This window comes from Thalassophryne amazonica, chromosome 5 (genome assembly GCF_902500255.1).
Source record: "Thalassophryne amazonica chromosome 5, fThaAma1.1, whole genome shotgun sequence".
NCBI classification, from domain to species: Eukaryota; Metazoa; Chordata; class Actinopteri; order Batrachoidiformes; family Batrachoididae; genus Thalassophryne; species Thalassophryne amazonica.
In genome coordinates this window covers 64,729,872-64,752,875 of record NC_047107.1, presented here as the reverse complement: position 1 = coordinate 64,752,875, position 23,004 = coordinate 64,729,872, and the positions used below count along the sequence as shown (strand labels likewise).

The window sequence follows — 23,004 nt, the reverse complement described above, 5'->3', positions numbered from 1 at the left end:
TATCTTCCCCCAAATTCAATGGCACAGAGGTTTTTTTTGTGGGATGACATGCAGCACTCCCAACTCTCAACATTATGTGCTGCACAAAGAAAGAATGACAACCCCCCCGGCACTCCACCACCTCCATCTGTATCACTCAAGCATGAGTCACAGCTGCCTCATACCATTAAGAGTACAAACTATTTTAATATTTCTGTAGTGATTTGCAGCCCCCCTTTTCCCCTATGCATTAAGGAGGTAACACAGAAAAGAACCATTAGACAAACGTGATCGTGACAAAAATGGTGACAGTGGCAGCGTCCTTGTTGCTGTTGGAGTCAGCAACAAGGATGCTAACAAAGACAGAAAACAGAAAAGAAAAAGTGGTCAATGGTTAATGGAGGAGATGTTCATGACAGAAGCAGTAATCAGAGTATTTATGCAGATGTTTACATGAGTTAAGGGTTACAGGTAGCGAGCATGAGTTGCACAAATGCACGTGTGTGTCTGTGTGTAGGAAAGCTATAAATCTAAGTGAATTGTGTGATTGATACAATGAGATATATGACAGTATGACTGACTGTGAGGAGTTGCATCAATGTCAAATTGCAGGTGCACCCACAGGCATGTAGGGGGGCAACACAAGGACTCCACCTTGTGTTACCCCAAAATCACATTGTATGATTTTTAAGTAATTAATTTGCACTTTATTGCAAGAATTCTGTCTCTCACAGACCTGTTAGTTTTTCTTTAAGACGTCCTTCTATTCTGCACTCTTTTCCTGTATTAATTGCACCTGTTTGAACTCGTTACCTATATAAAAGACACCTGTTCACACAGTCAACCACACTCCAACCTAGCTGATTAAGGACACCAGGGTCAAAATTGTAACATGCACAAGGCTGGGATGGGCTACAGGACAATAAGCAAGCAGCTTGATGAGAAGACAACAACTGTTGGCGTAATTATTAGAAAATCAAAGAAACACAAGATGACTGTCAATATATATAAAAATTCAATGGCACAGAGGCCTTTACAATACTACAATATTACTATTGTACGTAATAACACAATTACTGGTAATTACCAGCAATTGTTTTCACTGTCTTTGCTCAGCTCTGACATGTAGTATTGACATATACTAGTACTGACATTGAGTTTTCAGAAGTTAGTGCTGTTCAGTTTGTTTTTGTCGTGCATGAATTTCACATTGCAAGTCTTTAAAAAAGTGGATGAGCACCATATTGTACATGCAGTAGAGCAAAAGTACATTAAAACTGGAATCAGGTGATATAAATATATAAATTAAACATGAAACATAATTTACTATGTTGTGAGTCTTTCTGGTAACCTAATCAAAGCAGAAGAGACACTTATTTACAATTATTTGTTATGCAATGCATAACAGCCCCCCCATACTCTTGCACATATTAAGATGTGTTTACAGGAAAAATGGTACAAAATAAATAACACCTGAAATATTTCATATGTCATTGCCTGGTATCCAGGCAGCACGGTGGCTTAGTGGTTATCACTGTTGTCTCACAGCAAGAAAGCTGTGGGACCAATTTCCACTTAGGGCCTTTCTATGTGAAGCTTGCATGTTCTGCCCGTGTTTGTGTGGGCTCCCAGCTTCCTCCCACATCCAAAGACATACATGCTAGGTAAATTGGTAACTTTAGACTGTAGGTGTGAATGTTGTTTGTCCATATGTGGCCCTGCGATAGACTGGCATCCTGTCCAGGGTGTACCCTGCCTCAAGCCCTATGACTGCTGGGATAGGCTCCACCCCCCACCCATGACACTTATTTGGAGTAAGCGAGTATTACCAGTGGATGGATGTGTGCTATGGTTCAGATGCTGTTGTGAAAAAATTACATTTCTGAATTTTCAAAAGTTTGTTGTACATAGGCACATGCTAAATAAATTATTTAACTAGCAGACAGTTCTCCACTATTCCCATAAATAGTCATTTGGGCCCTGGCGCGGTGGAGCCGCATGGCGCAAAGCAATGCCGTGATGAAGCCTCACAGGACATGTTGGGGCATGTCCAGCTCATGCACAATCACAATCGGATAATCACACGACTGAAAAGCAACCGGAATCCATCTGAAATCCACCTGAAAGCCGTCCTGTGAGACCAACACGGAGGTGGTTTTGTGCCGCGTAATGAACGGCTCCGTGGCGCGTCCATCCACTTTTCTTTACATGAAAAAAACTCCTGTAACAGTGGAATGTGCTGAAAAAGTGCTGATGTCCATGACTTCTGCCTTTTTGTGAAAGTCAGACGACGTCCCGGATCAACAAAGCCTTCACGTTGGAAATGATCTGGTTGTTTCAGCGGGGTCTGAGCATGTCGATCGGCGCTGGGAGCGCACCGCGCTCTCAGCAGTTGTGGGCCATCCTTAAAGCGGCAGTAACACTCCTTAATCTGTATAATCCCCATAAAATCGTCCCTGAAAGCCATATTAATTTTCCGAACGGTGTCCACCTGGAGGTCTCTCACAGTTTCTGGAAAAAAATTGATGCAGCAAAGCTCCAAATCGTTCAGACATTTATTCGCAATAAAAAAAGGACGAGAGGGTGGACCAGTGCTCACACAAAGCCTGCTCACAGGCGAATGACGCAACCGACAGGCGTGAAAAAAACTCACGCATGCGCACGAAGGTTCAAGCTTGTCTGATGCAATCACACGTGATTCAAATCCATATGGTCGGATACTTTTATAACAGACCTCGTACATTGACTGATTTCATGTCCAAAACATTGTGGGCATCAACTTACAACCTTTGTGATGTAACTGATTTATAATATTAATTGCATAATTATGTTTTTCTTCCACACGCATCATATATCAGAGAGGCCATATGCAGAAAAGATTTTTTTCATCCCAGTGTCAGTTCAGATGTGCTTATCCAAATTGCAGAGAGCTGGTGACTGCAGCAAGTTGAGACAGCAGGGACAGAATGCACACATTGGAGAGCAAGCCTCGTGCTAATTTGTCTAATGCTCATATGTGACTACACTGTACCTCTTTAGTCATTACAAATATCAATTTAAAAAGTACATGAGTTATCGTAGTACCCTGCTGCAGCAGCTATAATTTTCTTTGCCCCATTACAGACAGTAATGAAAAATCCACTTAGACAACTCAACCTCTCTTTTAGGCCTCCATCAAAATGAGAAAATGGTTCTTCTTTGTGTGGACATGCACATGCCTGCTCCAGCATGAGGATGTGAGTCATTAAAAGAATAGAAAATGAGGAGGAAATTGGACATGGCAAACAAACCTTGTTTTGGCTTATCATGGAGTGGGTGATTATTGTTGTTTGAAAAGGAATGAAGGAAAAGTACATTTTGTACCCATTTAAACTTAAGGTATTTTTTAAATAATTAATTAAATAATTAAATGATTACTTTTTAGTGGCATGGGCAGCATTGTGTTTATTAATTATAAAGTCCACACACATGGATTAATTCCCAAATTAATAATAATATTTCATGTTTTTTTATTTGCATTTTAGTTATCTTTTTTAAAGTAAATTCTAAATAATATTACACATTATTTTGAGACTATGCAAACTCCACACAGAAGGGATCAGGCGGGAAGTGATCCCACAACCTTCTTGTTGTGAGGCAACAGTGATTTCTGTGGCACGGTGGCTTAGTGGTTAGCACTGATGCCTTATAGCAAGAAGGTTGTGGGATCGCTTGTGTGGAGTTTGCATATTCCCCCCTTGTCTGTGTGGGTTTCCTCCGGACACTCCGGTTTCATTCCACAATCAAAAACATGCTAATTTAGGGTCTGCTCCTTTCTCTGGCCTTGACGAAGGCAATGTCTCTATATCTGGAGTTGGTCCCCAGGCACCAGACTGTGGGTGCCCACTGCTCCTAGTGGTTGTATTGTGTCTGTCAGCAAGAGTGAAGGGGAAAGTCTACAAGACAGTAGTGAAGATGTTGCGATTCTCTTTGGGAGTGACGTCAATGGACAGGATTAGGAATGAACATATCAGAGGGACAGCTCAGGTGGGATGGTTTAGAGACAAAGTCAAAGAGGTGAGATTGAGATGGTTTGGACATGTGCAGAGGAGGGACCCAGGGTATATAGGGAGAAGGATGCCGAGGATGGTGTCACTAGGCAGGGGGAGAAGAGGGAGGCCAAGGAGGAGGTTTATGGACAGAGTAAGATACAGAAAACAGGGTGAGATGGAAACGATTGATCTGCTGTGGCGACCCCTAACGGGTGCAGCCGGAAGAAGAAGAAATGCAGAGAACAAATTTTGCTGTATGTATGTATGTGTACGTACAATGATGATAAAGGCTATATTATTATTATTGTTGTTATTATTATTATTATTATAACCACTAAGCCATGTATGTTTTTGCTATTATTGTTTAGAGATTTTAATTTCTATTTAATTATTTTTTCATGTAGGTAAATGGTATAATATTTGTTGATTTATTTTTGTATGTATAAAGACAGCATTTACGAGCTGCTTAAAAATAATCTTGAAAAAGAAAGTGTTATTTTTCCACAGATACACAAACTACATACTGCTGTAACGTATGTCTATATATTTTTGTTTTTTGGAGAAAAAAATGAACATGAGAGTTGTGAAGAAAAAACAGGATGTATCAGAAAGCTGTTCATTGTAAAGTCATGCAATAGTGTATTTGCCATCAGCGCATGCAGGCAGGATGGTGCATGCTCTCCTGGGTTGGCTGTCAAAATGCCCTCTGTATAGTTACTTTATGAGTTCTCCCTTGGGCCTATACATGGCAACACTGAAAATGGAAAAGCAATTGAATCATTTAGTAGTTAACATTCTGCTGAAACAAATGATTATGTTCATATGATTGACATTCATAACATTTTAGGTAACTCAGGACTAAATAAACTTAAAATAAAAACTAAAACAGGAAAGTGCAAATGCAGAACATAAAGCCCAATTCAATTACCGTACATTATGTTGACAAATGCTATGGAAATGTAAAATATCCATTATTTTATTTTATTTTATTTTAGTTTTTTAGCCGCAAAACTAATTTCTCACATAAATTACCCTTCAAATAATGCAAAATCCCACCCACCTGTAATAAAAGCAAGTCATGAAAACACCAGAGCTATTTTAAAGTTGTACATTTAAGTGCTACCATTAAATCTGGACTTGTTCCTTCTGATGGCTCCTACGTGGCTGTCAGCTGATCAGGTCTTGACTTCCTGTTCCGGAGCACAGCGGTGTTCTGCTGTATCTGTTAGCTGTTTGAACTGAGCTGTTTGAGTTCTTTGAATTAACAGTCTTTTTCAAGACTTTTTTACTTTTTTACTTTTTTTTACTTTTTCACCGTGCTCCAACGCCTAAAGAAGACCTCTAACGGTCGAAGCATCGCGACGGAGCACTTTTATCAGCTAACCTTCATCAGCGTTGGCAAGCTAACTAGCTTGCTAACGCTTTCGTTTTTATTTTTATTTTATTTTTTAGCACTGTTGTCGTGCTGCTCCACAGCCTGCCTAGTGGATTTTTATTTTATTTTAGCGCTGTTGTCGTGCGTTACCTGTGCTGCTCCACAGCCTGCCTAGTGGATTTTTATTTTATTTTAGCCCTGTTGTCGTGCGTTACCTGTGCTGCTCCACAGCCTGTCCAGTGGATTTTTATTTTATTTTAGCGCTGTTGTCGTGTGTTACCTGTGCTGCTCCACAGCCTGTCCAGTGGATTTTTATTTTATTTTTTAGCACTGTTGTCGTGTGTTACCTGTGGTGCTCCACAGCCTGTTCAGTGGATTTTTATTTTATTTTTTAGCACTGTTGTCGTGTGTTACCTGTGCTGCTCCACAGCCTGTTCAGTGGATTTTTATTTTATTTTTTAGCACTGTTGTCGTGCGTTACCTGTGCTGCTCCACAGCCTGTCCAGTGGATTTTTATTTTATTTTTTAGCACTGTTGTCGTGTGTTACCTGTGCTGCTCCACAGCCTGTTCAGTGGATTTTTATTTTATTTTTTAGCACTGTTGTCGTGTGTTACCTGTGCTGCTCCACAGCCTGTTCAGGGATTTTTATTTTATTTTTTAGCACTGTTGTCGTGCGTTACCTGTGCTGCTCCACAGCCTGTTCAGTGGATTTTTATTTTATTTTTTAGCACTGTTGTCGTGCGTTACCTGTGCTGCTCCACAGCCTGTTCAGTGGATTTTTATTTTATTTTTTAGCACTGTTGTCGTGCGTTACCTGTGCTGCTCCACAGCCTGTTCAGTGGATTTTTGTTTTGTTTTTTGGCACTGTTGTCGTGTGTTACCTGTGCTGCTCCACAGCCTGTCCAGTGGATTTTTATTTATTTTTTAGCACTGTTGTCGTGTGTTACCTGTGCTGCTCCACAGCCTATTCAGTGGATTTTTACCTGTGCTGCTCCACAGCCTGTTCAGTGGATTTTTATTTTATTTTTTAGCACTGTTGTCGTGCGTTACCTGTGCTGCTCCACAGCCTGTCCAGTGGATTTTTATTTTATTTTTTAGCACTGTTGTCGTGTGTTACCTGTGCTGCTCCACAGCCTGTTCAGTGGATTTTTATTTTATTTTTTAGCACTGTTGTCGTGTGTTACCTGTGCTGCTCCACAGCCTGTTCAGTGGATTTTTATTTTATTTTTTAGCACTGTTGTCGTGCGTTACCTGTGCTGCTCCACAGCCTGCCTAGTGGATTTTTATTTTATTTTAGCACTGTTGTCGTGTGTTACCTGTGCTGCTCCACAGCCTGTCCAGTGGATTTTTATTTTATTTTTTAGCACTGTTGTCGTGCGTTACCTGTGCTGCTCCACAGCCTGTTCAGTGGATTTTTATTTTATTTTTTAGCACTGTTGTCGTGTGTTACCTGTGCTGCTCCACAGCCTGTTCAGTGGATTTTTATTTTATTTTTTAGCACTGTTGTCGTGCGTTACCTGTGCTGCTCCACAGCCTGTTCAGTGGATTTTTATTTTATTTTTTAGCACTGTTGTCGTGCGTTACCTGTGCTGCTCCACAGCCTGTTCAGTGGATTTTTACCTGTGCTGCTCCACAGCCTGTCCAGTGGATTTTGATTTTGATTTTATTTTTTTTAGCACTGTTGTCGTGTGTTACCTGTGCTGTTCCACAGCCTGTCCAGTGGATTTTTATTTTATTTTTTACCACTGTTGTCGTGTGTTACCTGTGCTGCTCCACAGCCTGTCCAGTGGATTTTTATTTTATTTTTTAGCACTGTTGTCGTGTGTTACCTGTGCTGCTCCACAGCCTGTTCAGTGGATTTTTATTTTATTTTTAGCACTGTTGTCGTGCGTTACCTGTGCTGCTCCACAGCCTGCCTAGTGGATTTTTATTTTATTTTAGCACTGTTGTCGTGTGTTACCTGTGCTGCTCCACAGCCTGTCCAGTGGATTTTTATTTTATTTTTTAGCACTGTTGTCGTGCGTTACCTGTGCTGCTCCACAGCCTGTTCAGTGGATTTTTATTTTATTTTTTAGCACTGTTGTCGTGCGTTACCTGTGCTGCTCCACAGCCTGTTCAGTGGATTTTTATTTTATTTTTTAGCACTGTTGTCGTGCGTTACCTGTGCTGCTCCACAGCCTGCCTAGTGGATTTTTATTTTATTTTAGCACTGTTGTCGTGTGTTACCTGTGCTGCTCCACAGCCTGTCCAGTGGATTTTTATTTTATTTTTTAGCACTGTTGTCGTGCGTTACCTGTGCTGCTCCACAGCCTGTTCAGTGGATTTTTATTTTATTTTTTAGCACTGTTGTCGTGCGTTACCTGTGCTGCTCCACAGCCTGTTCAGTGGATTTTTATTTTATTTTTTAGCACTGTTGTCGTGCGTTACCTGTGCTGCTCCACAGCCTGTTCAGTGGATTTTTGTTTTGTTTTTTGGCACTGTTGTCGTGTGTTACCTGTGCTGCTCCACAGCCTGTCCAGTGGATTTTTATTTTATTTTTTAGCACTGTTGTCGTGTGTTACCTGTGCTGCTCCACAGCCTGTTCAGTGGATTTTTACCTGTGCTGCTCCACAGCCTGTTCAGTGGATTTTTATTTTATTTTTTAGCACTGTTGTCGTGCGTTACCTGTGCTGCTCCACAGCCTGCCTAGTGGATTTTTATTTTATTTTAGCACTGTTGTCGTGTGTTACCTGTGCTGCTCCACAGCCTGTCCAGTGGATTTTTATTTTATTTTTTAGCACTGTTGTCGTGCGTTACCTGTGCTGCTCCACAGCCTGTTCAGTGGATTTTTATTTTATTTTTAGCACTGTTGTCGTGCGTTACCTGTGCTGCTCCACAGCCTGTTCAGTGGATTTTTATTTTATTTTTTAGCACTGTTGTCGTGCGTTACCTGTGCTGCTCCACAGCCTGCCTAGTGGATTTTTATTTTATTTTAGCACTGTTGTCGTGTGTTACCTGTGCTGCTCCACAGCCTGTCCAGTGGATTTTTATTTTATTTTTTAGCACTGTTGTCGTGCGTTACCTGTGCTGCTCCACAGCCTGTTCAGTGGATTTTTATTTTATTTTTTAGCACTGTTGTCGTGCGTTACCTGTGCTGCTCCACAGCCTGTTCAGTGGATTTTTATTTTATTTTTTAGCACTGTTGTCGTGCGTTACCTGTGCTGCTCCACAGCCTGTTCAGTGGATTTTTGTTTTGTTTTTTGGCACTGTTGTCGTGTGTTACCTGTGCTGCTCCACAGCCTGTCCAGTGGATTTTTATTTTATTTTTTAGCACTGTTGTCGTGTGTTACCTGTGCTGCTCCACAGCCTGTTCAGTGGATTTTTACCTGTGCTGCTCCACAGCCTGTTCAGTGGATTTTTATTTTATTTTTTAGCACTGTTGTCGTGCGTTACCTGTGCTGCTCCACAGCCTGTTCAGTGGATTTTTACCTGTGCTGCTCCACAGCCTGTCCAGTGGATTTTTATTTTATTTTAGCACTGTTGTCGTGTGTTACCTGTGCTGCTCCACAGCCTGTCCAGTGGATTTTTATTTTATTTTTTAGCACTGTTGTCGTGCGTTACCTGTGCTGCTCCACAGCCTGTTCAGTGGATTTTTATTTTATTTTTTAGCACTGTTGTCGTGTGTTACCTGTGCTGCTCCACAGCCTGTTCAGTGGATTTTTATTTTATTTTTTAGCACTGTTGTCGTGCGTTACCTGTGCTGCTCCACAGCCTGTTCAGTGGATTTTTATTTTATTTTTTAGCACTGTTGTCGTGCGTTACCTGTGCTGCTCCACAGCCTGTTCAGTGGATTTTTACCTGTGCTGCTCCACAGCCTGTCCAGTGGATTTTGATTTTGATTTTATTTTTTTTAGCACTGTTGTCGTGTGTTACCTGTGCTGTTCCACAGCCTGTCCAGTGGATTTTTATTTTATTTTTTACCACTGTTGTCGTGTGTTACCTGTGCTGCTCCACAGCCTGTCCAGTGGATTTTTATTTTATTTTTTAGCACTGTTGTCGTGTGTTATCTGTGCTGCTCCACAGCCTGTCCAGTGGATTTCTATTTTATTTTTTACCACTGTTGTCGTGTGTTACCTGTGCTGTTCCACAGCCTGTCCAGTGGATTTTTATTTTATTTTTTACCACTGTTGTCGTGTGTTACCTGTGCTGCTCCACAGCCTGTCTAGTGGATTTTTATTTTATTTTTTACCACTGTTGTCGTGTGTTACCTGTGCTGTTCCACAGCCTGTCCAGTGGATTTTTATTTTATTTTTTACCACTGTTGTTGTGTGTTACCTGTGCTGCTCCACAGCCTGTCCAGTGGATTTTTATTTTATTTTTTAGCACTGTTGTCGTGTGTTATCTGTGCTGCTCCACAGCCTGTCCAGTGGATTTCTATTTTATTTTTTAGCACTGTTGTCGTGTGTTACCTGTGCTGCTCCACAGCCTGTCCAGTGGATTTTTATTTTATTTTTTTAGCACTGTTGTCGTGCGTTACCTGTGCTGCTCCACAGCCTGTCCAGTGGATTTTTATTTTATTTTTTACCACTGTTGTCGTGCGTTACCTGTGCTGCTCCACAGCCTGTCTAGTGGTTTTTTGTTTTGTTTTGGCACCGTTGTCGTGTGTTACCTGTGCTGCTCCACAGCCTGTCCAGTGGATTTTTATTTTTATTTTATTTTTTTTAGCACTGTTGTCATGCGTTACCTGTGCTGCTCCACAGCCTGTCCAGTGGATTTTTATTTAGCACTGTTGTCGTGCGTTGCCTGTGCTGCTCCACAGCCTGTCCAGTGGATTTTTATTTTTATTTTATTTTATTTTTTAGCACTGTTGTTGTGCGTTACCTGTGCTGCTCCACAGCCTGTCTAGTGGATTTTTATTTTATTTTAGCACTGTTGTCGTGCGTTACCTGTGCTGCTCCACAGCCTGTCTAGTGTCGGATTCCCTGTTTGGGAATCCGCTAGCTTAGCGTAGCTACTAGCTCTTAGCCGTTTTAGCATGGCGGCTTCTCCTGTCTCTCCCGTACTTTTCTGCTCTGGGTGTGAAATGTTTAGTTATTCCTCGGCCTCTTTTAGCAGTAACGGTACTTGTAATAAGTGCAGCTTATTCGTAGCTTTGGAGGCCAGGCTGGGCGAATTGGAGGCTCGGCTCCGCACCGTGGAAAATTCTACAGCTAGCCAGGCCCCTGTAGTCGGTGCGGACCAAGGTAGCTTAGCCGCCGTTAGTTCCCCCCTGGCAGACCCCGTGCAGTCGGGAAGGCAGGCTGACTGGGTGACTGTGAGGAGGAAGCGTAGCCCTAAACAGAAGCCCCGTGTACACCGTCAACCCGTTCACATCTCTAACCGTTTTTCCCCACTCGACGATACACTCGCCGAGGATCAAACTCTGGTTATTGGCGACTCTGTTTTGAGAAATGTGAAGTTAGCGACACCAGCAACCATTGTCAATTGTCTTCCGGGGGCCAGAGCAGGCGACATCGAAGGACATTTGAAATTGCTGGCTAAGGCTAAGCGTAAATTTGGTAAGATTGTAATTCACGTCGGCAGTAATGACACTCGGTTACGCCAATCGGAGGTCACTAAAATTAACATTGAATCGGTGTGTAACTTTGCAAAAACAATGTCGGACTCTGTTGTTTTCTCTGGGCCCCTCCCCAATCAGACCGGGAGTGACATGTTTAGCCGCATGTTCTCCTTGAATTGCTGGCTGTCTGAGTGGTGTCCAAAAAATGAGGTGGGCTTCATTGATAATTGGCAAAGCTTCTGGGGAAAACCTGGTCTTGTTAGGAGAGACGGCATCCATCCCACTTTAGAGGGAGCAGCTCTCATTTCTAGAAATCTGGCCAATTTTTTGGGATCCTCCAAACTGTGACTGTCTAGCGTTGGGACCAGGAGGCAGAGCTGTGGTCTTATACACCTCTCTGCAGCTTCTCTCCCCCTGCCATCCCCTTATTACCCCATCCCCGTAGAGACGGTGCCTGCTCCCAGACCACCAATAACTAGCAAAAATCTATTTAAGCATAAAAATTCAAAAAGAAAAAATAATATAGCACCTTCAATTGCACCACAGACTAAAACAGTTAAATGTGGTCTATTAAACATTAGGTCTCTTTCTTCTAAGTCCCTGTTGGTAAATGATATAATAATTGATCAACGTATTGATTTATTCTGCCTAACAGAAACTTGGTTACAGCAGGATGAATATGTTAGTTTAAATGAGTCAACACCCCCGAGTCACACTAACTGTCAGAATGCTCGTAGCACGGGCCGGGGCGGAGGATTAGCAGCAATCTTCCATTCCAGCTTATTAATTAATCAAAAACCTAGACAGAGCTTTAATTCATTTGAAAGCTTGTCTCTTAGTCTTGTCCATCCAAATTGGAAGTCCTAAAAACCAGTTTTATTTGTTATTATCTATCGTCCACCTGGTCGTTACTGTGAGTTTCTCTGTGAATTTTCAGACCTTTTGTCTGACTTAGTGCTTAGCTCAGATAAGATAATTATAGTGGGCGATTTTAACATCCACACAGATGCTGAGAATGACAGCCTCAACACTGCATTTAATCTATTATTAGACTCTATCGGCTTTGCTCAAAAAGTAAATGAGTCCACCCACCACTTTAATCATATTTTAGATCTTGTTCTGACTTATGGTATGGAAATAGAAGACTTAACAGTATTCCCTGAAAACTCCCTTTTGTCTGATCATTTTTTAATAACATTTACATTTACCCTGATGGACTACCCTGCAGTGGGGAATAAGTTTCATTACACTAGAAGTCTTTCAGAAAGCGCTGTAACTAGGTTTAAGGATATGATTCCTTCTTTATGTTCTCTAATGTCATATACCAACACAGAGCAGAGTAGCTACCTAAACTCTGTAAGGGAGTTAGAGTATCTTGTCAATAGTTTTACATCCTCATTGAAGACAACTTTGGATGCTGTAGCTCCTCTGAAAAAGAGAGCTTTAAATCAGAAGTGTCTGACTCCGTGGTATAACTCACAAACTCGTAGCTTAAAGCAGATAACCCGTAAGTTGGAGAGGAAATGGCGTCTCACTAATTTAGAAGATCTTCACTTAGCCTGGAAAAAGAGTTTGTTGCTCTATAAGAAAGCCCTTCGTGAAGCTAGGACATCTTTCTACTCATCACTAATTGAAGAAAATAAGAACAACCCCAGGTTTCTTTTCAGCACTGTAGCCAGGCTGACAAAGAGTCAGAGCTCTATTGAGCTGAGTATTCCATTAACTTTAACTAGTAATGACTTCATGACTTTCTTTGCTAACAAAATTTTGACTATTAGAGAAAAAATTACTCATAACCATCCCAAAGATGTATCGTTATCTTTGGCTGCTTTCAGTGATGCCGGTATTTGGTTAGACTCTTTCTCTCCGATTGTTCTGTCTGAGTTATTTTCATTAGTTACTTCATCCAAACCATCAACATGCTTATTAGACCCCATTCCTGCCAGGCTGCTCAAGGAAGTCCTACCATTATTTAATGCTTCAATCTTAAATATGATCAATCTATCTTTGTTAGTTGGTTATGTACCACAGGCCTTTAAGGTGGCAGTAATTAAACCATTACTTAAAAAGCCATCACTTGACCCAGCTATCTTAGCTAATTATAGGCCAATCTCCAACCTTCCTTTTATCTCAAAGATTCTTGAGAGGGTAGTTGTAAAACAGCTAACTGATCACCTGCAGAGGAATGGTCTATTTGAAGAGTTTCAGTCAGGTTTTAGAATTCATCATAGTACAGAAACAGCATTAGTGAAGGTTACAAATGATCTTCTTATGGCTTCGGACAGTGGACTTATCTCTGTGCTTGTTCTGTTGGACCTCAGTGCTGCTTTTGATACTGTTGACCATAAAATTTTATTACAGAGATTAGAGCATGTCATAGGTATTAAAGGCATTGCGCTGCGGTGGTTTGAATCATATTTGTCTAATAGATTACAGTTTGTTCATGTAAATGGGGAATCTTCTTCACAGACTAAAGTTAATTATGGAGTTCCACAAGGTTCTGTGCTAGGACCAATTTTATTCACTTTATACATGCTTCCCTTGGGCAGTATTATTAGACGGTATTGCTTAAATTTTCATTGTTACGCAGATGATACCCAGCTTTATCTATCCATGAAGCCAGAGGATACACACCAATTAGCTAAACTGCAGGATTGTCTTACAGACATAAAGACATGGATGACCTCTAATTTCCTGCTTTTAAACTCAGATAAAACTGAAGTTATTGTACTTGGCCCCACAAATCTTAGAAGCATGGTGTCTAACCAGATCGTTACTCTGGATGGCATTTCCCTGATCTCTAGTAATACTGTGAGAAATCTTGGAGTTATTTTTGATCAGGATATGTCATTCAAAGCGCATATTAAACAAATATGTAGGACTGCCTTTTGCATTTACGCAATATCTCTAAAATCAGAAAGGTCTTGTCTCAGAGTGATGCTGAAAAACTAATTCATGCATTTATTTCCTCTAGGCTGGACTATTGTAATTCATTATTATCAGGTTGTCCTAAAAGTTCCCTAAAAGCCTTCAGTTGGTTCAGAATGCTGCAGCTAGAGTACTGACGGGGACTAGCAGGAGAGAGTATATCTCACCCGTGTTGGCCTCCCTTCATTGGCTTCCTGTTAATGCTAGAATAGAATTTAAAATTCTTCTTCTTACTTATAAGGTTTTGAATAATCAGGTCCCATCTTATCTTAGGGACCTCGTAGTACCATATTACCCCATTAGAGCGCTTCGCTCTCAGACTGCGGGCTTACTTGTAGTTCCTAGGGTTTGTAAGAGTAGAATGGGAGGCAGAGCCTTCAGCTTTCAGGCTCCTCTCCTGTGGAACCAGCTCCCAATTCAGATCAGGGAGACAGATACCCTCTCTACTTTTAAGATTAGGCTTAAAACTTTCCTTTTCGCTAAGGCTTATAGTTAGGGCTGGATCGGGTGACCCTGGACCATCCCTTGGTTATGTTGCTTTAGACGTAGACTGTGGGGGGGTTCCCATGATGCACTGTTTCTTTCTCTTTTTGCTCCGTATGCATCACTCTGCATTTAATCATTAGTGATCGATCTCTTTTTCCTGGTTCTTTCCCTCAGCCCCAACCAGTCTCAGCAGAAGACTGCCCCTCCCTGAGCCTGGTTCTGCTGGAGGTTTCTTCCTGTTAAAAGGGAGTTTTTCCTTCCCACTGTGGCCAAGTGCTTGCTCATAGGGGGTCGTTTTGACCGTTGGGGTTTTTCATAATTATTGTATGGCCTTGCCTTGCAATGTGGAGCGCCTTGGGGCAACTGTTTGTTGTGATTTGGCGCTATATAAGAAAAAAGTTGATTGATTGATTGATTGATGACGTTTCAGGTAAATGATGTGATGATTTAATGTTAAGCCGTATTAAACTCAATCAGGAAACTCTAAAAAGAGTGCCGATGAGTGACAGGCCCACAATGCATCTGGCCTCTGTACAACCTACTCTCACAGCAATAACTCATTACTACCATTTGAATACATGCAGGATGTACTTGAGAAACAGAACTTAGAATAAAAGAGCAAAAGAAACATAATGAGATGAATGAGTGATTTTTGCTGTGACAAGGAAGACAATGCTTCGCTCGCTCCACTTGTCCTTTTTCTACAATGATGAGGCTGTCTGACAAGCTGGCCATTAGGAAAGTAATTTGACAAGCTCTACTGTGTGCTTTCGCTGCACCCGTGCACCTTTTTGAAGCCTCGTTCCATACCTCTAGTTAACACTGAGAGAAAATGAAGGCTGAAAAAAGCCTACAATGGGAATGATGTCTCCATCTTTTATAATCCGCTCAGGCTAATGTGGCTCCTTGAAGCCAGTCGTAGGTTCAGTTTTCACACTCTTATGTTTTTTCAAAAAGAATATTCTTTCACTTTGTCTTTTTGGGTTCTTGTCACATTTTTAGATGAAGATCTGTCATTTAGATGTCATCAGGATGTTAATTTATGAGCATATGCACTTGTTTGTGTGTGCTCAAGTAGATTTGCCTTCAGGGTTAATACCTTTAATTCACCAGGCAGGATATGAGATGAAAGGTCACCAGTCAGAAAGTGGAGAGAAAAGAGCAAATGCAGGGAAATGAGAGAGAAAATGAATGTGTTGGCTGGGTTTCAATGCACTTTGTAAAAGTTCACCTTTAGGTTGTGCTGGCGAAGATGCTTGAGTGTTGTTAAATCTGCACAGGAAAAACAGAGACACAAAGGTTGTACTGCCTCATAAGCAAAAATCTAAAGTCGCTGGGACTGGCACATGGCAAAAACTCAGAGGCTGACTGCCAACGGCCAGTGTTGCAGAAGTGATGGGCATGAAGCAGGAAATGCCTGCTTGTCTTGGTGGTGGTAGTGGAGGTTGAGTCGCTGCTGAATAATACATGCATCAGAGTTTGACATCCTTATTATTTTTATTTCACCTCAGCTCTTCACTTTATTTTCTGATGTGTTTTCTTTCCTTCCGTGTGTGTGGATCTGCTGAATTCTCCCTGTTAAAAAACAAATAACCCTAAATCAGTATTGGTCGCTGCAGTCTATGGTCCATGTCTTGCTTTTTTTTTTTTTTTTTTACAGTGAGTGCATTTCTGTTTTCACAAAATTGCCGTAATTTCAGGGGGAAAAGTAATTCTGACACATGCTGCTGCGCCTGATTATTAACTGTGCACAGAGTGACTGATTCATATCCTCTGTGGTTCCATACGTCAGATTCAAATCATCTACAAAATATCACTGGTTACAATTTTTATTTATTTTTTGTTTTTTTCTCCAGGCAACTAGTCTGTTCAGATATTTCTTTCTTGTTATCCCCACATTTCAGGAAAAATAGATGACTAGCTTCAATGACGCATTTCTGATAAAGAACATTTTTAAAATGTGTTGTCATTGAATTGATAAGATTAAATGAACACTATAGTTTACTGTGTTAAGCATTATTTATGAACATTCTGTACATATCTAAAACTCATTACTAGTATATTTTACAAACTGCTTTTGTCACAGGTATTTTTTATTTTAATTTAAAGGTGACCTATTTGTTAAATTGTGTCTGTATTATGTCATCATTTTTTGAAAGGTACAACTTCTACATGTTTGGAAAGTGCAAAATTAACACTTCTTTTCATTTCTGTAATTATTTTATGCCATGAAAAACACTTTTGGATGCAATTTGTGCCCTCTGATTAGCATGGCATACATAGACTGAGTGGATTCAGTCAGTGAGTGGGGACACAAAACCCCCAACTCTGTAAAATCTACTTCATATTCAGCTTTGAAATTTAGAATTTTGACAAATACTAGTGAAGAGTGGACCTCCAATTTTTGGCCATTTTGGCATCTTTTGCAATAATAATTTCCTGGTATTCTTTTATATATTGATTTAAATTGGAATGTTGTTAGAGTGGGACATGTCAGGGTTTGTTTAGGCAAGCACATGTAAAGTAGGCCTTTTGTTTGTATGTGATTTATGAAGCTTTGTTGCTAATCGTACCCTTAGATGTTTCTGTGTAGGCTCTCAGTTGTCCAGGTGGTTTCCATAGTAGAGAAGCTTGAATCTTCGACTGGACTGGGTTGCTTGACGCGAGGACGTTTCGCTTCAAATTGCAGAAGCTTCCTCAGCTAAAATTCTTGCTCTGGTAGTCTGACTTCTGTCTTGACTCTTGTAAAGAAGAATAAACAGAAGCCACAAAAGCTGGAGTTTTAAACCTATCCAGACCCCTCCTACCGAGAGGCAGACTGCTAAGGCTAGTGACTAAACAATAGCTCTAATTAGCACCTATTGTGCTCTAGTTAGCACCCTCCTAATGACAGGGCAGCTGTCCTTCCTAATGATGGAAGAAACGCCTCTCCTGATGGCTCCCTTGACGACTCTCCTGATAACGTGAATGACTCATTACCATGAACAAAAGACTGAAACTGCTTTGACCTGAGTACCCCATTGTAAACAGGGGACAAAGTGTGTCTCAGACCCCCTCCCCGGTTAAGGCTGGGTTTCAACTGTTTCACATAGAATGCCTCCTTGACCCCTCTCTCAAACCATTTCTTCTGTCTGGCCAAGATTTTAACTTCCTTGTCCTCAAACGTGTGGTTAGTGTCTTTAAGGTGGAGATGAACTGCAGACTGAGGTCCCATAGTAGAGAACTTGAATCTTCGACTGGACTGGGTTGCTTGACGCGAGGACGTTTTGCTTCAAATCGCAGAAGCTTCCTCAGCTAAAATTCTTGCTCTGGTAGTCTGAATTCTGTCTTGACTCTTGTAGAGAAGAATAAACAAAAGCCACAAAAGCTGGAGTTATTCTTCTCTACAAGAGTCAAGACAGAATTCAGACTACCAGAGCAAGAATTTTAGCTGAGGAAGCTTCTGCGATTTGAAGTGAAACGTCCTCGCGTCAAGCATCCCAGTCCAGTCGAAGATTCAAGCTTCTCTACGTACCCTTAGATCTAACCCTTGTGAAGTGCTTTGCACTATATAAACAAATTCTCATCCTTACATCCGGTATAGGCGAGCTCGGTGAAAACAAATCGCATGTGATGTTTGTTTACAAGTCAAAAAGTGGCAAAATTCAAGGACAAACAGAGTTTTGAAAGCTTTATTATGGAGTCATTATTGTAGCAAAAGTATTTGCAAATGTATATTTTGATCTGTGTGTAACCATCCACAAATGTGTAAAAAAATCTGTGTGTGTGTGTGTATTGGCTGTGTTCTTACACGTGACTTTTGCAACACTCCTGCCGCGTTAGATCGGTAAATGCGTACAGCGATTTGTGTATGGAGACTCATCTGTGCCGCAGTGGCTATTCAGCTTCACACCATCAGGGGGCGCAAGTACCAATGATGTCGGTCACCCCTTTTAAGCCTGGCCACCACTTTAAGTTAGGTGCAATGCATTCTGGGAAAAATGTACGGATAAATAAATGTGTCCTAATTCTGCAGATTGCAATGCTTTATGCTACTGCAGTGGTGAACATTAAGTTTTTTTCGACCTTGTTAAAATTATGCTCATAGATGGTTTTGATGTCTAAATTATGAAACAACATGACACCATAAATTAGTGGTTGGGTTGTTTAATGTGCTTCAAAATGCTGAGCTTCGTGCTGTTAGAATGTAGTGATGTTGGAATAATCCTAGAAATTCTCCTATTTGTTCACAAAAACAGACAATTGAAATGTTTTTGTTGTGTGTTGGGGGGGTTTGGCTGGACATTTTGGTGTTCTTTTCTTTTCTTTCCTCTCCAGGTGGTATGCAAACTGATTTATTGTCTGTGGAGAAGGTGCTGGCAGAAGAGTCCTTCACCCTCATCAATGTGATATGCAGCACCTGTGGATGATGCTCACGTGCAACCTTAAAGACTTTCAGCTGAAGCAGATAATGAGATGGCGTTCTGCATTTAAGCCATGTGTGATTCGAGCAGAATTGCCGGGAACTCGACCTTGTGATGTTCGTTTGTGAGACGCTGAGGACCGCGCCTGGGTTTGACACATCGTGCCTGTGAAGGAGGACGGGTGAGGGACACATGCTGTCAGCACACATCAGAGGTGATTTGATTGTCTGAATAATTGTTAACAGTAATTTGGTATTTTGTTACGCAGTATATGTGAATATTGATGAGAGTTGTGCAGCTTGCTTCTCACGGCCGTGGCGTGCAGACAGATGATCCTCCACCTGTTGTGAGAAGCTGCTCATTTACATAAAGCTTAAATTCAGACCTGAATGTGTTGCTGATAGTGTGTGCCTTTGAAGGATATTAGTTGTAGCTGCTGACTTACCTCACCTTTTCTATCCTTCACAGAGTCGGTTTGTCGTGTCCACCTGGGGGGTGTTTGGCGGTGAACGTGGGTCCAGAGGCGCCGGGCTTCGATCCCTTTGGGCGCTGGAGAGCGCGCCGTCCTTCACTCCGCCAGACAGACGCGTTTTATGTTTGTACACCGAGTATTGCACAAAAGGGGGAAAATAAATTGTTTTTGTTATTGGAACCGCTTTCTGGTTATTTTAGCACTGGGTTCAGTCAGACGCAGGTCCGCTCCTCAACCCGCGTCGACACATAACAGTAGTTCCCGGCCATTCTAAAATGGACCCAGCGGCAGAGGCGGTTCCATTTGCCGAAAGAGTTCAAGAACACTTGGAGAAAATATGGGAGCAATTACAGCATCTCGCAAACCAAATTAAACAAACAGACGCCCGTGTTACGAAGCTTGCAGCGCAAGCCGTTTCGCTTCCTGCTGCTCCAGCTGCGGCACCATCGATACCGGTGCAGATAACTTCGTCACCCAGAGATTTGGCGTCCGAACCGATTATTTGTCATCCGGAGCCTTATGCGGGAGACGTTGAAGCCTGTGCTCCGTTTTTGATGCAATGTTCTCTGGTTTTTGCTCAACGACCGGCTTCCTTCTCTTCTGATGGCAGCCGTGTCTCATATGTGACAAATTTGCTCCGAGGTGACGCCTTAGCTTGGGTCACTGCGTTGTGGAGTAATAACTCACCATTGTTAGGATCCTTTAAGGATTTCTCCCGGGAGTTCCGATTGGTTTTTGACCATCCGGTGAAAACAAATACCGTTGCCCAACGGTTGGTGAATCTCAGGCAGGGAAGGCGGAGTATTCCGTGGATTTCCGAATTTTTTCTGCTCAGTCCGGTTGGAATGCCGCAGCTTTACGAGGAGTGTTTGTGGATGGTTTAAATGATTCATTAAAAGACGAGCTAGCAGTCCGTGACGAACCAAACGATTTAGATGAGCTAATATCTTTGGTGAGTCGTCTAGATGATCGGATAAAGGAGCGTGGACACGAGAGAGGGCGGCCATCAGAACGGGTTTTTTCGTCTCGGGGCTTTCCCCGACACAGATCTGGGCTGCCTCTTCTTCGCCCCACTGAGACTCCTCCGACGGGACCTCTGGCTCCTCTTGCGGATGAGCCCATGCAGCTCGGATGAGCTGAAGCCGCTGTATTGCCCCGTCATATAAGCGTCAAGAAAAATAGTGGTGACGTATCTCCAGGAGTTCTGGGACAGGCAAAATAATACACACAAAAAAAAAAAAAAAAAAAAAATTATTTGGGCTGTTTTGTTTTTTTTTTTAAAGGGGTTATAAATTGTTTGGGGATTCAGAGGCGGTTCTGGTGGAGTGAACGACAGGCGGTTCGGAGCTCGGCTGGACTCAGTTGATCGTTGGTTTTTATTATTTGTACTTAGGTATTTTCTGTTTGGGTCTGGGGTCGTTTTGTTTTGTTATTTTTTATTTCCCTGCTTCCCTAACCCCAACCTCACTCGCCCCAAGACCGTTCGTCTTGTGGGTTGTGGGGTGGTGCAGGTTGGTCATGCTGAGCATTCTCAGAAGACCTCTGCACCTGGGGGGGGTTGTCAGGGGCGTTTTCTTTGGTTTGGTTAGGGCCCGGTTCCACTCCAGCCTCGGTGGGCCTTTGTACCGTTCGTCATTGGTGTTGCCGGGGTGTGGTGCAGCGGGAACATACCTCTGTCGGAGGTTGTTGATGTCAGCCGGCCTTCCAGCTGCGGTGCCCTGTCCTGCTGTCGGCGGTGGACCTTGGGAGCGTTACGCTGTCTGCTTCCTGACGAGGACCCCGGAGGGAGGTGCTGTTCTCGGACCTGGTCTGTTCGGTCGCCGGGAGGCTTCCCGTTAAAGGGGGGGTACTGTTGTGTGTTGGGGGGTTTGGCTGGACATTTTGGTGTTCTTTTCTTTTCTTTGCTCTCCAGGTGGTATGCAAACTGATTTATTGTCTGTGGAGAAGGTGCTGGCAGAAGAGTCCTTCACCCTCATCAACGTGATATGCAGCACCTGTGGATGATGCTCACGTGCAACCTTAAAGACTTTCAGCTGAAGCAGATAATGAGATGGCGTTCTGCATTTAAGCCATGTGTGATTCGAGCAGAATTGCCGGGAACTCGACCTTGTGATGTTCGTTCGTGAGACGCTGAGGACCGCGCCTGGGTTTGACACATCGTGCCTGTGAAGGAGGACGGGTGAGGGACACATGCTGTCAGCACACATCAGAGGTGATTTGATTGTCTGAATAATTGTTAACAGTAATTTGGTATTTTGTTACGCAGTATATGTGAATATTGATGAGAGTTGTGCAGCTTGCTTCTCACGGCCGTGGTGTGCAGACAGATGATCCTCCACCTGTTGTGAGAAGCTGCTCATTTACATAAAGCTTAAATTCAGACCTGAATGTGTTGCTGATAGTGTGTGCCTTTGAAGGATATTAGTTGTAGCTGCTGACTTACCTCACCTTTTCTATCCTTCACAGAGTCGGTTTGTCGTGTCCACCTGGGGGGTGTTTGGCGGTGAACGTGGGTCCAGAGGCGCCGGGCTTCGATCCCTTTGGGCGCTGGAGAGCGCGCCATCCTTCACTCCGCCAGACAGACGCGTTTTATGTTTGTACACCGAGTATTGCACAAAAGGGGGAAAATAAATTGTTTTTGTTATTGGAACCGCTTTCTGGTTATTTTAGCGCTGGGTTCAGTCAGACGCAGGTCTGCTCCTCAACCCGCGTCGACACATAACAGTTTTTCTGGAGTCTGACTTCTTGTGCGTTTCAATCTTCAAACTAATGTTTGACTCCATAAAACAGTTTTAAGTTCTTTTATGGAATGGTACATTATCTTAAAGTTATTTATATTGATCCTGTCTTTGCATTCTCAATGTGCAGGACTATTTAGTGTCCCCAGGGTGAATAAAAAGTCTGTGGATGACAGCGCTTTCTCTTATCATGCCCCTGTGGAATGATCTGTGCAATGATCTCCCTGTGTCAGTAAAACAGTCAGATTCTGTAGAGACTTTCAAGTCCAGACTTAAGATGCACTTATTTTCCCATTCGTATACCATACTGGCATAGTATGTTTCTGTGCTTTTTACTCTTTTAATTAATTTTATTAGGGAACAAAGCGGGCCATGGCCTCAGCTTTATCTAAATTATGGGTCTTTTAGTGAAATTCAGGGCTAGTGGCCGGTGATCACCTTAGTATTTCTGCTTTTCTTGTTGCTTAATGCTGAGAAATTGCACTGGATTTGTCTTTCTGATGCTTGATTCTTTTTTCTTTTCTCTGTGTTTGAGGTGTGGCTCCATCCAGAGATGAGTGTGGTATCTCTTCCAGAAACTGTCCTGTGCAACATCAACATTTCCTGTATGTTCATTTTGTGAATTGTTTTGTAATTTGTGTCTGTAGCATGACCCAAGCAGAAGGTCAGCCCTTTGAGTCTGGTCTGCTTGAGGTTTCTTCCTCAGAGGGGGTTTTACCTTACCACTGTTGCTTTGGGGGTTGGTAAGGTTAGACCATACTTGTGTGACGCGCCTTGAGGCAACCTTATTGTGATTTCGCGCTATATAAATGAAAATGAATTGAAAGTTGAAATTGAACCATAAGCTGTGCATAGACAAAATGTGTTTTTCTTGTTCAGAAATAGATAATAGCAACCCAGTCTCACAGCAGTTTGTGGTGGCATTACATTAAGTACAATAATTAAGTACAATAATATATGGGTTTGTGGCGGGGCACGAAAACCGAGTGTTTATTGTGACGGGGGCATTGTAGGGGTTTTTCTGCATGTTTGAACCCCACCCGGTAGTTTTA

At 42.2% G+C, this 23,004-nt stretch overlaps 1 long non-coding RNA gene across 1 annotated transcript; it reads left to right on the top strand.

Annotated features, from left to right (window-relative positions):
• The first annotated feature begins 1,704 nt into the window (after positions 1-1,704).
• Positions 1,705-22,514, top strand: LOC117509805. The gene is made up of 3 exons (XR_004560533.1): positions 1,705-1,801; positions 15,784-15,788; positions 22,504-22,514. It is a non-coding gene; the product is annotated as an uncharacterized LOC117509805 (long non-coding RNA).
• Positions 22,515-23,004: the final 490 nt, after the last annotated feature.